The sequence below is a fragment of the Pollicipes pollicipes genome, unplaced genomic scaffold (genome assembly GCF_011947565.3).
Source record: "Pollicipes pollicipes isolate AB1234 unplaced genomic scaffold, Ppol_2.1 Scaffold_7253;HRSCAF=8739_pilon_pilon_pilon, whole genome shotgun sequence".
Taxonomy (NCBI): Eukaryota; Metazoa; Arthropoda; class Thecostraca; order Pollicipedomorpha; family Pollicipedidae; genus Pollicipes; species Pollicipes pollicipes.
In genome coordinates, this window is record NW_023597048.1 from 217572 (window position 1) to 232083 (window position 14512).

Sequence of the window (14512 nt, forward strand, 5' to 3'; positions counted from 1 at the left end):
CTCGTCTATTGGTAGTCAGTGGTGGGCCGCGTATCCAGTCATTATTCTTCCGACCCACACACGTGAGACAAACAAACAGTATGATTGCTGGTTTCCATGTCGTGGCTGCTACATGTACACAACGTGCAGTGGGTTAATTGCGCGCCGGCTGACAGCAGTGGCTAATGGTGTCATCCTGTGCTTTGTCGTTGCCTGAAAATGTGCATTTCGGCGGTATAATCCCGGGATGGAGAGGTTAAGCCCTTGATAATCAATTTTTTTGTGCGGTGATTTTGGCTGCGTTTGTTGGCGGTTGCGTCGGCCGCTGACTGCTGACAGTGAAGTGGTGTGAAGGGCTCCCCATGGGCGGGGCCGCGCGACTGTCGGCAACGGACAATTCCGCCCTCTGGTAGCTCAGCTGGTAGAGCGGTGGAATGTAGAGGAAACACACAGGCATCCATAGGTCGCTGGTTCAAATCCGGCTCGGAGGACGTTTTACCCGGTTGGTCTCCTTACTCTAGACTCGGGTCACATACCGCGCATCAGAGTTTTTGCCATGGGCGGTCAACATGCAATCCTGCACAATGCTGCTTCCCATGGTGCATTGAAATCTGTTTTGAAACTAACCACACGGATGAGGAACGACGTCGGGTGCGCAACGTCTCAGCCACTTACCAAAGCGGTGCTTCAAAAAGTTTTTTTCCAGCACCATGTCTGTTCAGGCCGCCTTGTTCAGGCCGCCTCCCTCCACCAACCACGTCTTGGCGCGGCGCTGTCTTCCGTTACACGGAAAGGTTGCGAGAGGCCGTCTCAGGACGCCCAAACACAGGTCATTGGCGGGTGACGGCTGCGGTCAGAATTAACGGTCCACGAATGACGTTAGAGTGAGCACTTGAGTCAGAAACGGCAAACGCCGCGTCAGTTCTAAACGCCCTCCGGGCCGGATTTGAACCAGCGGCCTATGGATGCCTATGCTTTTCCTCTACAGTCCACCGCTGTACCAACTGGCGTACACATGGCTGAAAGGCATATGTGAGCAGCAGTATGAGCCGCTGTTTAAGGGCGGTTGCTCTGCTGTGCTGAGATGCAGTCTCCCCAATGAAGTTTTCGGTGGTGCGTTACTCCACTGGTGAACAGTCATGGCACCAGCTGCGGAGACATGTGGCGCGTTCTTCCACTGGCTACCACATGCTGGTGGTGTCAATTATTGCCAGTCATAGCATCGACAAGGCGGTCATTTAGCCTAGTTAAGCGAATGCCTTGTGCTGAAAGTTTAGGGTTAGTGGCCAGGTGACTCCTTGTTGGCCGTGTCGTAGTCCAGTTCGGAGAGAGCATGCATTTGAAGACCAATTGTATGGTTCATGCTTACTGGCCATCTCGACTGACGACTGGACGCAGCAGGACAGTAAATCCACTTTGTCTGTTCGTATTCAAAGGTTGGCCGTATATCGAGCCATTTTCCTTCCGACGCCCACGCAAGAGACGAACGTCGTATGGGCGCTAGTTTCCATGTCCTGCCTGTTGCATGTACAACACGTGCAGTGGCTTGACTACGCACCGGGTGTGACAACAACCGATAAGTGTTATTCTGTGCTTCGTTTGTGTCTGAAAATGTGCATTTCGGCGGCATATTCCTTTTTTGGAGGCGTGGTGGAGCCTTTGAATGATCACGATTCTTAGCCTGGAATGTCGTCTGCACTTGTTGACTGGTCGGGTGACGGGCGCTGACTGCGGACAAGGAAGTAGTGTGGAGGGGATGGGGTGGGGGGCGGGGGGAAGACGCCCGGATTAGGTGGGGCCGGCCAGCTGTCTGTAACGGACGCTTTTATCCTCTGGTAGCTCAGTTGGTAGAGCGGTGGACTGTAGAGGAAACACACGGGTATCCATAGGTCGCTGGTTCAAATCCGGCCCGGAGGACGTTTTGAACTGACGCGGCGTTTGATATTGCCGACAAAGTGTTCCATTTTGTCATCCTTGCGCCGTAAATCTGAGCCACAGCGGTAACAGCCCAATAACCTATGCTAGGATGGCCCAACGGAACCTCTCACGGACTCCCTGCGATTCGGAAGTCGGCGGCGCGCCAAGAGAGGAATAGTGCAGGGGTTGCAAAGGAAAAAAAATAAAGACGAGATCCTCATAATCTCTTTCTTGAAGTACTGCAATAGTGGGAGAAGGAGACGTCGCGTCGGTGCGTTGCTCTCCACACACCATCCTTTCTAACACAAAGATTCGACGTACCTAGGAGAGTCAGGACTACTGTGGCATCGCACATGCCTACCACGCCTGACTCTCCAGGCGAGGGTTTCCCTTGTATGTCTCCTTCCCCTGGATGCTAGCCAATCTCCGCACGTGGGGATCAGATGTAGTTAGTATTCGCGGCGACGTGGTGTTGCTTACCAAGATGCACTGAATTATGTTTTCATACGATTTGGGAATAGCGTGGGGCTGCAGCGTCTCAGCATCACTTACCAATCACGTGGTTCAGCAAGGATTTTGCACGTACTATGTCTGTTCCGTCACCCCCATGTTGGTTCTTTCCCTTAAGCATCCCCTTATAGACGCGCCGCCGGCTTACGAAGGATGGGACGTTGGCAGCAGGTCGGCTCGGGTCGCCTGTGCAAGCGCCGTAAAATAGCCTTAGCTAAGAGTAAAGACAAACAATATCGAATAAAGGAGATCATTCGAAACGAAACACACCGCATCAGTACAAAACATCCTCTTTCCCGAATTTGAACCAGAGACCTATGGATGCTTGTGTCTTTCCTCTACAGTCCACACTCCACTTACTGAGCTACCGGAGGCTGACGTGGGCCACTCATTGTCAGAACGAGGCCCGGACACGCTCAGTAGCAGTTTCCGGTGCCCTTGTACGCGCCGAGGCCACCCCCACTCGATGACAGACACCACCGCACGGGTTCTACCCATTGGTCAGTAGTGGGAAGCCAGGGGCTCAAGGGGGTAGCACAAGTCCGGGTAGCCCGAAGGAAATCGATGTGGGGGACGCTTATCAGTACCTTTCAGCCTCTCGCTTGACGTTTATAACTGGCACTACCGGTTCCGTTCCGCTGGGGTTTACTATTATGGGTTACCCATTTCAGCCATTTGTTTCGGGCCATCCGGACACTAACTTCAACGATCTCCGGCTCCCGACTGGTGACCAACGGGTGGCACTCATGGAACAGTGTCTGCCATCAAGTGGGAGTGGGCTCGACGTCTGGAAGTGAAACCCTGCATCTAGTGAGGCCACTGTTCGGACCTCGTTCTGACATCGGGTTGCCCATGTCAGCCTCAGGTAGCTCAGATGGTAGAGCGGTGGACTGTAGAGGGAAAGCACAGGCATCCATAGGTCGCTGGTTCAAATCCGGCCTGGAGGACGTTTCACATTTTTGTTCTTGCCCTGGATGTGAGTCACGTGCCGCACATCGAGGTTTCTGCCAGGGGCGGTCAACATGTGCTCCTGCTTAATGCTGCCTTTCAAGGCGTACCGAAGTCAGTTTTGAAACCACCTCAGGGATGAGGAGCAGCATTGAGTGCGCATCGTCTTATCAGCGCTCACCAATGTGGTGCTTCAAAAGGGGCTTTGCAATTATCGTTTCTGTTCAGGCTAGCTCCTCCGGGCTCATTTGCTGTATCGCCCACTTCTTGGGCGCCCCCTCGGCTTCCGAAACACGGGAAGTTCGCGAGAGGCGGGCTTGGTCTGCCCCAACGCTGGTTATTGGTCTGATGACAACTTTGTTCAGGGCTCACAGCGCACGAATGACATTGAAATGAGTATCTGTGTCCAAACAGTGGACGCTTAGTCTGTTCAAAACGTCCTCCGGGCCGGATTTGAACCACCGGCCTATGGATGCCTGTTTCCTCTACAGTCCACCGCTCTACCAACTGAGCTACCAGAGGGTGGGGTCCGTTGCAGTTAACCGCCCGGCCCCGCCCAGTGGGGCGGTGGGGGGGGGGGGGGGACGGACCTCCTTCACACCACTTCACTGCCCACAGCTACCGGCCGACGCAACCGTCAACAACAACCGCGGCTAAAATTACCTGATAAAAAAGTTTTCACAAGACTATCGCAAAGGTCCGCAGTTTTCAATAAAACAGGATTATGCTGCCGAAATTCACATTTTCAAGCCTAGATAAAGCCCAGCATGACGCCTTTATCCACCATTGTCACATCAGGCGCGTAATTAACCTCCGGTACGTCCTGCACATGCAATAGCCTGGACATGACACATGCTGCATGCGGGTAGAAAGAAAAATGACTCGATACGCGGCCTACCTTTGATTACCAACAGACAAGTTCGATTTGCCGCCGCGTCCCGTTGTCAGTCGGGCTAGCCAGGAAGCAGTAATGCCACTACCGATCTTCAGATGCTTATGCTCCCTGTCTACAGCATCCTGCTCTAGAAACTGGGCTACAAAACGGCTGACGAAGAACATCACATCGACACTAACCTGAATCTTCAACACTAAGGCACGCATAGACTAGGCTGAATCACCGCCTTGCCAATGCTGCGACTGCCACTAACTGATGCCACCAGCATGTGGTAGCTCGTGGAAGGACACGCCACATGTCCCGCAACCGGTAACAGACATGTTCAGCAACTCTGTAAAGTACAAGCGAAAACTTCACTGGGGGAGACTGCAACTCGGCACATCAGAGTATCCGCCCTTAAACGGCGGCTAATATTCCTGCTCACGTATGCCTTTCGGCGACGGGTGCGCTCGCGGGTGTGGTCTCTGTGGTCTGGGTGTGGCAATGTTTGGTGTGGTCTCGCATGGGATGATAGGTGCATGATTTAAGTACATATGTTTGTAGCTCCTCCGTTAATTTCCTTGTCAAGACCAGTCGATGTTCGTTCAGTTATTCTTGCTACCAAAACGCATTAATCACGGACATTTACTTCGGGCTGCCTGATAAAAGCTTTGATGGGCAGCTTGTAGCTCGCGTCCAGGGCAAGGATAAGATTGGAAAACGTCCTCCGGGCCGGATTTGAACCAGCGACCTATGGATGCCTGTGCTTTCCCTCTACAGTCCACCGCTCTACCAACTGAGCTACCAGAGGCTGACATGCGGCAAAGAATGCCAGAACGAGGCCAACCTCTTTTACTGGTGTGTTACATCTGCCATAGGTCTTCTGTCACAGGTACTCTTGCTGCAAGAAATGAATTGTTTCGATTTGTCTGTGTTTGGCAGCGCACGCCGGGTTTGGGTGATTTTAAAACCAAAGGAATAGCAACAAAGACATTCCCTTGCCTGCAAACATTTTTGACCCGCAAAAGCCCGCCAAGTCTGGCCCATGGCCCAGCCAAAAACCCGCGGGTTCTTGCGGGCCAGGAATTTGCGGGCTAGAGGGCTGAAAGGTTGGGTCCCTAATATGCACGTATATCATACATCTCCGATGCCATGTGAGACCACACTAAACGTTGCAAACAGCGCGCGAGCGAATGCATGGGCGAAAGGTATATGTGAGCAGTAGTATTAGCCGCGGTTTAAGGGTGGTTGCTGTGCTGTGCGGAGATCCAGTCTCCCCAGTGAAGTCCTCGGTGGTGCGATACTGCACCGGCGAACATTCTGCGGGCCAGTTGCGGAGACATGTGGCGCATTCTTTCACGAACTGTTGCATGCTGGTTATGTCAGTTATTGGCAGTCATAGTGTTGGCAAGACGATGATGCAGCCTAGTTTAACGAATGTCTCGCACTGAAAATTCAGCGTTAGTGTCCAAGTGACACTTGTCTGCCGTGTGTCCGGTTCGGAGAGAACACACATTGAGAGATCCATTGTATGGTTCCTGCTTACTAGCCATCTCGACTGACGATGAGACGTCGTTCGACCATATATCGGTCTTGTCTATTCAAATCAAAGGGTGGCCGCACATCGAGTGATTTTTCGTCCGGCCTCCACACAAGAGACGAACATCGTATGGGTGCTGGTTTCCGTGGCTCAGGTGTTACATGTGCCAGACGTGCAGTAGCTAAAGAGGGCGCTGCATTTGACAACAGCCGACAATGGTGTTATGCTCTGCTTCGTGTAGTCTGCAAATATGCATGTCAGCGGCATAATACTGTCTTGTTGAGACGTTGTGGAGCTTTCGAATGATCACGGTTCTTGGTCGAACAATTTCGCCAGCAGTTGTTGACTCTTCGATGGACGGCCGCTGACTGCGGGCAAGGAAGAAGTGTGGAGGGGAGGGGTGGGGGCGCCCCGATTGGGCGGGGCCGTCCAGCTGTCTGCAACGTGAGCTTTTATCCTCTGGTAGCTCAGTTGGTAGAGCGGTGGACTGTAGAGGGAAAGCATAGGCATCCATAGGTCGCTGGTTCAAATCCGGCCCGGAGGACATGTTATCTTGTGTTTCTCTTTTCCTTGATGCCAGGCAGTCCGCTCACCTGGAGTGTCGGGTGTGGTTAGTATTCCCGGTGACGTGTTGTTGCTTACCAAGATGCACTGACTTATGTTTTGGAGACAAGCGTGTGATTTGGGAACAGCATGAGACGGGAACAGCTCAGCAGCGCGTACCAATGAAGTGTGTCAGCGAGGATTTTGCACGTATCATTTCTGTACCGTCAGCTCCATGTTGTTTCTTTCTCTCTGCCACCCCCTTGCAAGCGCGCCGCCGGCTTGCGAAGGATGGAACGTTCGCGGCAGGTGGGGTCGGGGCACCTCGACGAACGCCATAAAATAGCCGTAGTAAGATTAAGGACAGACAAACAATGTCGAAAAAGGGGATCATTCTAAATGGTAAACACTGCATCAGCCAAAACATCGTCCTGGCTGGATTTGAACCAGCGAAGGCACAGGCAGTGATGGATGCCTGTGCCTTCCCTCTACGGTCAACCGCTCCGCCACCTAAGCTACTAGAGGCTGAAGCTGTTCAATCAATGTGAAAACGAGGGCGTAGCTACCGTGTCACAATTAGACGTCACGTGGAAATCCGAGAGATGGGGAGAGGGGGCTTTGCTACACATTTTTACTATTTCGCTTGGCTTTCAGAAGTGACACCACCGACATTTTTAATGTTGGTTTGACTTTTATGGTATACTTATTCAGTGATTTTCACGGGTCAGACCCATGAGGCGGACTGCGATTGAGTGGGAGTGGCCTCGGCGTGTGAAAGTGAAACAGCGATGCTAGTGAGGCCACGGCTTGGGCCGCGTTCTGACACTTGTGGGCGGTATCAGCCTCTGGTAGCTCAGTTGGTAGAGCGGTGGACTGTAGAGGGAAAGCACAGGCATCCATAGGTCGCTGGTTCAAATCCGGCCCGGAGGACGTTTTGCAATCTTGTCCATACCCTGGACGTGAGCTACATGCTAGCCATCAAACCTTTTGTCAGGTAGCCCGAAGTAAATGTCCGTGATTAATGTGCTTTGGTAGCAAGAATAGCTGAACGAATATCGACTGGTCTTGACAAGGAAATCAACACAGGAGCTACAAACATATGTACCTGAATCATGCATCTCCGATCCCATCTGAGACCTCACCAAGCATTGCGAACAGTCCGCGAGCGCACACATCGCCGAAAGGCATATGTGAGCAGGAGTATTAGCCGCCGTTTAGGGGCGGTTGCTCTGCTATGCCGAGATGCAGTCTCCCCCTGTGAAGTTCTCGGTTGTACTATACTGAGTCGTTGAACATGTCTGTTACCAGTTGCAGAGACATGTGGCGCCTCCTTCCACGAGCTACCACATGCTGGTGGCATCAGTTATTGGCAGTCGTGGCATTGGGAAGGCGATGATTCAGCGTAGTCCATGTATGCCTTAGTGTTGAAAATTCGGGTTAGGGTCGATGTGATATTCCTCGTCAGCCGTTCTGTAGGCCAGTTTCTAGAGCAGGATGCTGTAGACAGGGGGCATAGGCATCTGAAGATCGGTAGTGGCATTAATGCTTCTTGGCTAGCCCGACTGACAACGGGACGCGGCTCGACGGTAAATCGAACTCGTCTATTGGTAGTCAAAGGTGGGCCGCGTATCGAGTCATTTTTCTTCCGACCCGCACGCAAGAGACGATCACAGTATGTGTTCCTGTTTCCATGTCTAGGCTATTGCATGTGCAAGACGTACCGGGGGTTAATTGCTCGCTTGGTGTGATGACGGTGGATAATGCTGTCATCGTGGGCTTGATGTAGGCCTGAATATGTGCATTTCAGCAACTTCATCCTGCTTTATGGAAAATTGTAGACCTTTGTGATCGTCAAAGTTTTGTATCCGGTAATTTCGGCCGCGGTTGTTGTTGGCGGTTGCGTCGGGCGGTGACTGCGGACAGTGCAATGGTGTGAAAGAGGTCCGTCCCCCCCCCCCTCACTGGGCGGGGCCGGACGGTTATCTGCAACGGACTCCATCCTCTGGTAGCTCAGTTGGTAGAGTGGTGGACTGTAGAGGAAGCGCACAGGCATCCATAGGTCGCTGGTTCAAATCCGGACCGGAGGACGTTTTAACTTGTGGATCTCCTCACTCTGGACTCCCGTCACATACCGCGCATCGGAGTTTCTGCCAGGTGGGCCAACATGCAATCCTGAATGGTGGTGCTTTCCAAGGTGCGCCAAGTTCTATTTTGATACCAACCACACGCGTGAGGAAGGACATTGGGTGCACAACATCTCACCTTTTCACCAAAGCGGTGCGTCAAAAAGGGTTTTGCAAGCATCTTGTCTGCTTAGGCTGCCTTCTTCGGAGCGCTTCCCTCTACCATCCGCTTCCTGGCGCGCTGCCGTCTTCCATGACATGGAAAGTTTGCGGAAGGCCGTCTCTGGACGCGCCAGCACATGTTTCAGGATTCGGGATTTAGGACGCCCGAATGGCATGTGTGTGTCATTGTGGCTTTACGACGCACTCAGCTGCTGAGGCTATATGGCGTCGCGTGCCTCTCACCCTGGCAGGAAGAGTGGGCACCGCGGGGAATCGAACCCTGTACCTCTGGTTTCCCGGACGCGCAATGGTTAACGCAGACGCGTTAACCCTTGTGCGTCTGGTGCTCATGACTGATTTGACTCATGACGTTGCACTCGCACAGGTGCTCATGAAATTGAGCACTTGTGTCAGTAGCGGCAAACGCCGCGTCATTTGAAAACGTCCTCCGGGCCGGATTTGAACCAGCGACCTATGGATGCCTGTGCTTTTCCACTACAGTCCACCGCTCTACCAACTGAGCTACCAGAGGCTGGCATGTGACAATTAATGCCAGAACGAGGCCCAAGCGGTTCGATAAGGGATTTCCGCCTGACTTTTAGACGCCCAGGCTGCCCCGATTCGGTTGCTGGCAGCGCATCACGCGGACCGCCCATTGGGCACCAATTGGCAGTCGAAGCTCGTGGGCGAAGCGTCATGCTGGCATGGCCCGAAGCAAATGAACCTGATGAATGCTTAGTGATACCGACAATAGCATATCGACCGGTTTTCACAAGGAAGTTGACGAGGAAGCTCACCGCTAGCAAACAACTGTACTCAAGACGCGTCTTGCTCCAAAATATCAGGCCGCAATCTAGCTTGTGCTGCCTAGCTTGTGATCCAGCCCGCAAAAGCCCACTCTGCTACAATGCTAATTCGCCATCAGCCCGCTAGAAGTAATTAATCGCAACATGGATTTTATCATTTCACCTTAAGATTTCAGCCTTCTACTTCATCTCAATAGACCATAGGCTATTTCTTCCAAAAACGCATGAGTCAACTGATAGCTGTGCACTAAAAAGAGTAAAAAATACTAGATGCTTCAAGGCATGGAAAGTGTCATTTCATCATAATATACATGCCACATGCCACATGAGCTCAGTTATTGTTCGACTGCGTCACAGTTGCCACGAATGTGAAATCTCTCATTGGAGAAACGAGTCAGCCTCTTAAGTGTTGTTTACTGGCCTTAACTGGATTCATCGTGCAACCATACCACATAAAAGCCGCATGGTAGCTTTGAAATGATCCACTTTTCTCTCTTACTACCATCCATGTTTTTGCCCAGAACCATCGCCGTGTAGTTTGTCTTACGCTGCCTGACAGGCACGTGGAAGAAAGGATGGCAAGAACATTTTGTCGGCGAATATTTGCCCCTCCAGTGGCATCATGCACATTTAGCTCTGGCATAAAACCGTATTATATGGATGTAATGGGCAGACAAACTTCTATGAAGACAATCACAATTTTTAAAGATAATTTCCAGGAATGCTTTTTACGGTATAGAAAGCCTGCAGACAATAACTTTCGATACTTATGGAATGCCTCTTGAACGTCACATGTTGAGGTGATTTTTTACCCGCAAAACTGCATGCAGATACAATGTTGGAAAACATGGACAAATCAGACTGAACGAAACCCGTTGTGAAAAAAAAATGTTGAGAAATAGTAATGATCGCAGTAACGGAAAACCGCACTGCGGAAGTCCTCGGTAGTCGAGGTCACGGAGTGCACCTTCCACAGACGTAGAGGAACAAGTTATGCTACCATTTTTTTTTAGTTTCGACGATTGTTGCGCGTTTGATACGCCAGTAGGTGCTGACTGTATGGACAAGTAAGTGAAGCTAGGACAATGAAAGACTCACAGTTACCCCCGCATTTCGAAAATTATGGATGCTGATTGTGATATGTGAGGTATGGTGTTGGTGTAACTCAATGGAGGCTGAGTGTACCACACCCTCACAACAACAGCCAAGAGCAATGCATAGCTGTATTTAATTTAAGGAGCCACCTTGCTGCTGCTCGATGAAGTCAGGCCATAGTTTTGAAAATTTGAGTGTTCTTGATTTGTTGTAGTGAAATGTTTCCTTAAACTGTACAATATATGCAGCCTCTTTTACTGGTGTGTTATATCTGCCATGGGTTTCTGTCACTGGTACTCTTGCTGCAAAAAAATAAAGAATTGTTTCATGATCTTTCTGTGTTTGGCAGCGCACGCTGGTTTTGGATGCTTTTAAAACTGAAGGAATGACAACAAATACATTCCTTTGCCTGCAAACACTTTTGACCCGCAAAAGCCCGCCAAGTCTGGCCCATGACCCAGCCAAAAACCCGCGGGCTCTTGCGGGCCAGAAATTTGCGGGCTAGAGGACTGAAAGATTGGGTCTCTAATATGCACGTATATCATACATCTCCGATGCCATGTGAGACCACACAAAACATTGCAAACGGCCCGCGAGCGAACACACGGGTGGAAGGCATATGTGAGCGGTAGTATTAGCCGCCGCTTAATGGTGGTTGCTGTGCTGTGGCGAGATGCAGTCTCCCCAGTGAAGTTCTCGGGTGTGCTATACTGTACCGGGGAACATTCTGGGGACCGGCCGCGGAGACATGTGGCGCATTCTTTCACGAACTGTTGCATGCTGGTTATGTCAGTTATTGGCGGTCATAGCATTGGCAAGACGATATGCTGCCTAGTTTAACGAATGTCTCGTAATGAAAATTCAGGGTGAGTGTCCAAGTGACACTTCGTGTCTGCCGTTTCGTAGTTCGGTTGGGAGAGAACATACATTAAGAGATCCATTGTATGGTTCATGCTTGCTGGCCATCTCGACTGACGATGGGACGTCGTTTGACCATATATCGGTCTTGTCTATTCGAATCAAAGGGTAGCCGCAAACCGATTGAATTTTCGTCCGGCCTCCACACAAGAGACAGAACATCGTATGGGTGCTGGTTTCCGTGGATTAGCCATTACATGTGCAACACATGCAGTAGTGTAACTGGGGCGCTGGATGTGACAGCAGCCGATAATGGTGTTGTGCTCTGCTACGTGTCAGTCTGCAAATGTGTATTTCGGCGGCATAATACTTTCTTGTTGAGACGTTGTGGAGCTTTCGAATGATCACAGTTCTTGGTCGGACAATTTCGTCTGCAATTGTTGACACTTCGAGCGACGGCCGCTGACTGCGGACAAGGAAGAAGTGTGGAGGGGAGGGGGTGGGGGCGCCCCGATTGGGCGGGGCCGTTCAGCTATCTGCAACGGACGCTTTTATCCTCTGGTAGCTCAGTTGGTAGAGCGGTGGACTGTAGAGGGAAAGCATAGGCATCCATAGGTCGCTGGTTCAAATCCGGCCCGGAGGACGTTTTATCTTGTGTATCTCTTTTCCTGGATGCCAACCAACCCCCTCACCTGGAGCGTCGGGTGCGGTTAGTATTCCCGGTGACGTGTCGTTGCTTACCAAGAGGCACTGAATTATGTTTTGGAGACAAGCGTGTGAGTTGGGAACAGCATGAGGCGGCAACAGCTCAGCAGCGCTCACCAATGAAGTGTTTCAGCGAGGATTTTGCACGTATCATTTCTGTTCCATCAGCTCCATGTCGTTTCTTTCCCTCTGCCACCCCCTTGCAAGGGTGCCGCCGGCTTGCGAAGGATGGAACGTTCGCGGGGCTAGGGTAGGGGGGTAGGGTCACCTCGACAAATGCCATAAAACAGCCGTAGTTAAGATTAAGGGCAGACGAACAATGTCGAATAAAGGGGATCATTCTAAATGGTACACACTGCATCAGTACAAAACATCGTCCTGGCCGGATTTGAACCAGCGTACCTGTGGATGCCTGGATCTTCCCTTTACGGTCAACCGCTCCACCACCTAAGCTACTAGAGACTGAAGCTGCTCAATCAATGTGAAAACGGGGGCCCAATGACCAGACTATCAGTTTCTGGTTCACTTGTACGCGCCGAGGCCACCCTCACTCGGTAGCAGACACCGCGTCATGGGGTCCGCCCATTGGTCACCAGTGAGGAGTCGGGGGGGGGCTGGTGGGGGTAGCCGCAAGTCCGAGTTGTCCGAAGCAGGGGGCCGTAGTGAACGCACCTAAGTAGTGAAACTATGTGTAGAGGTAGCTACCGTTTCACAATTGGACGTCACGTGGAAATCTGAGAGATGAGGGAGAGGGAGCCTTCTTACACATTTTTACTATCTCGCTTGGCTTTCAGAAGTGACACCACCGACATCGTTAATGTTAGTTTGACTTTTTTGGTATACGTATTTCAGTCATCTTGCACGGGTCAGACCATGAGGCTGACTGCCATTGAGTGGGAGTGGCCTCGGTGTGTGAAAGAGAAACAGCGATGCTAGTGAGGCCACGGCTCGGGCCGCGTTCTGACACCGGTTGGGCCACATCAGCCTCTGGTAGCTCAGTTGGTAGAGCGGTGGACTGTAGAGGGAAAGCACAGGCATCCATAGGTCGCTGGTTCAAATCCGGCCCGGAGGACGTTTTCCAATCTTGTCCTTACCCTTGACGTGAGCTACATGCTGCCCATCAAGTTTTATCAGGTAGCCCGAAGTAAATGTCCGTGATTTTATGCGCTTCGGTAGCAAGAATAGCTGAACGGATATCGACCGGTCTTGACAAGGAAATTCACGAAGGAGCTATTAGCACATGTACCTAAATTAGGCACCTCCGATCCCATGTGAGACCTCACCAAGCATTGCGAACAGCCCGCGAGCACACACATGACAAAGGCGTACTGTGAGCAGGATTATGAGCCGCCGTTTAAGGGCGGTTGCTCTGCTGTGCCGAGATGCAGTCTCCCCCTGTGAAGTTCTCGGTCGTACTATACTGAGTCGTTGAACATGTCTGTTACCAGTTGCGGAGACATGTGGCGCCTCCTTCCACGAGCTTCCACATGCTGGTGGCATCAGTTAGTTGCAGTCGTGGCATTGACAAGGCGATGATTCAGCCTACTCCATGCGTGCCTTAGTGTTGAAAATTCAGGTTAGTGTCGAAGTGATGTTCTTTGTCAGCCGTTTTGTAGCCCAGTTTGCTAGAGCAGGACGCTGTAGACAGAGAGTTATAGGCATCTGAAGATCGTTAGTGGAATTAATGCTTCCTGGCTAGCCCGATTGACGACGGGACGCGGCTCGACGGTAAATCGAACTCGTCTATTGGTAGTCAAAGGTTGGCCGCGTGTCGAGTCATTTTTCTTCCTACCCGCACGCAAGAGACGAACACATTATGTATGCTGGTTTCCATGTCCAGGCTACTGCATGTGCAAGACGTACCGGGGGTTAATTGCGCTCCAGGTGTGACGATGGTGGATAATGGTGTCATCGTGGGCTCGATGTAGGCCTGAATATGTGCATTTCGGCAACTTAATCGTGCTTTGTGGAAAATTGTAGACCTTTGTGATTGTCAAAGTTTTGTATCCGGTAATTTCGGCCGCGGTTGTTGTTGGCGGTTGCGTCGGCCGGTGACTGCAGACAGTGCAGTGGTGTGAAAGAGGTCCGTCCCCCCCCCCCCTCACTGGGCGGGGCCGGACGGTTATCTGCAACGGACTCCATCCTCTGGTAGCTCAGTTGGTAGAGCGGTGGACTGTAGAGGAAGCGAACAGGCATCCATAGGTCGCTGGTTCGAATCCGGCCCGGAGGACGTTTTAACTTGTGGATCTCCTCACTCTGGACTTCAGTCACATACCGCGCGTCGGAGTTTTCTGCCAGGTGGGCCAACAGGCAGTCCTGAATGGTGCTGCTTTCCAAGGTGCGCCCAGCTTCTATTTTGATACCAGCCACACGCATGACGAAGGACATTGGGTGCACAGCATCTCACCTTTTCACCAAAGCGGTGCCTCAAGAAGGGATTTTCAAGCATCTT

At 51.6% G+C, this 14512-nt stretch overlaps 3 non-coding genes across 3 annotated transcripts; 1 reads left to right on the top strand and 2 right to left on the bottom strand.

Annotated features, from left to right (window-relative positions):
* Positions 1-4951: 4951 nt before the first annotated feature.
* TRNAY-GUA (transfer RNA tyrosine (anticodon GUA)) lies at positions 4952-5039 on the bottom strand. The gene is given in 2 exon segments: positions 4952-4987; positions 5003-5039. It is a non-coding gene; the product is annotated as a tRNA-Tyr (tRNA).
* Positions 5040-9040: 4001 nt separating this feature from the next.
* TRNAY-GUA (transfer RNA tyrosine (anticodon GUA)) lies at positions 9041-9128 on the bottom strand. Its single transcript is given in 2 exon segments — positions 9041-9076; positions 9092-9128. It is a non-coding gene; the product is annotated as a tRNA-Tyr (tRNA).
* Positions 9129-14202: 5074 nt separating this feature from the next.
* TRNAY-GUA (transfer RNA tyrosine (anticodon GUA)) lies at positions 14203-14290 on the top strand. The gene is given in 2 exon segments: positions 14203-14239; positions 14255-14290. It is a non-coding gene; the product is annotated as a tRNA-Tyr (tRNA).
* Positions 14291-14512: the final 222 nt, after the last annotated feature.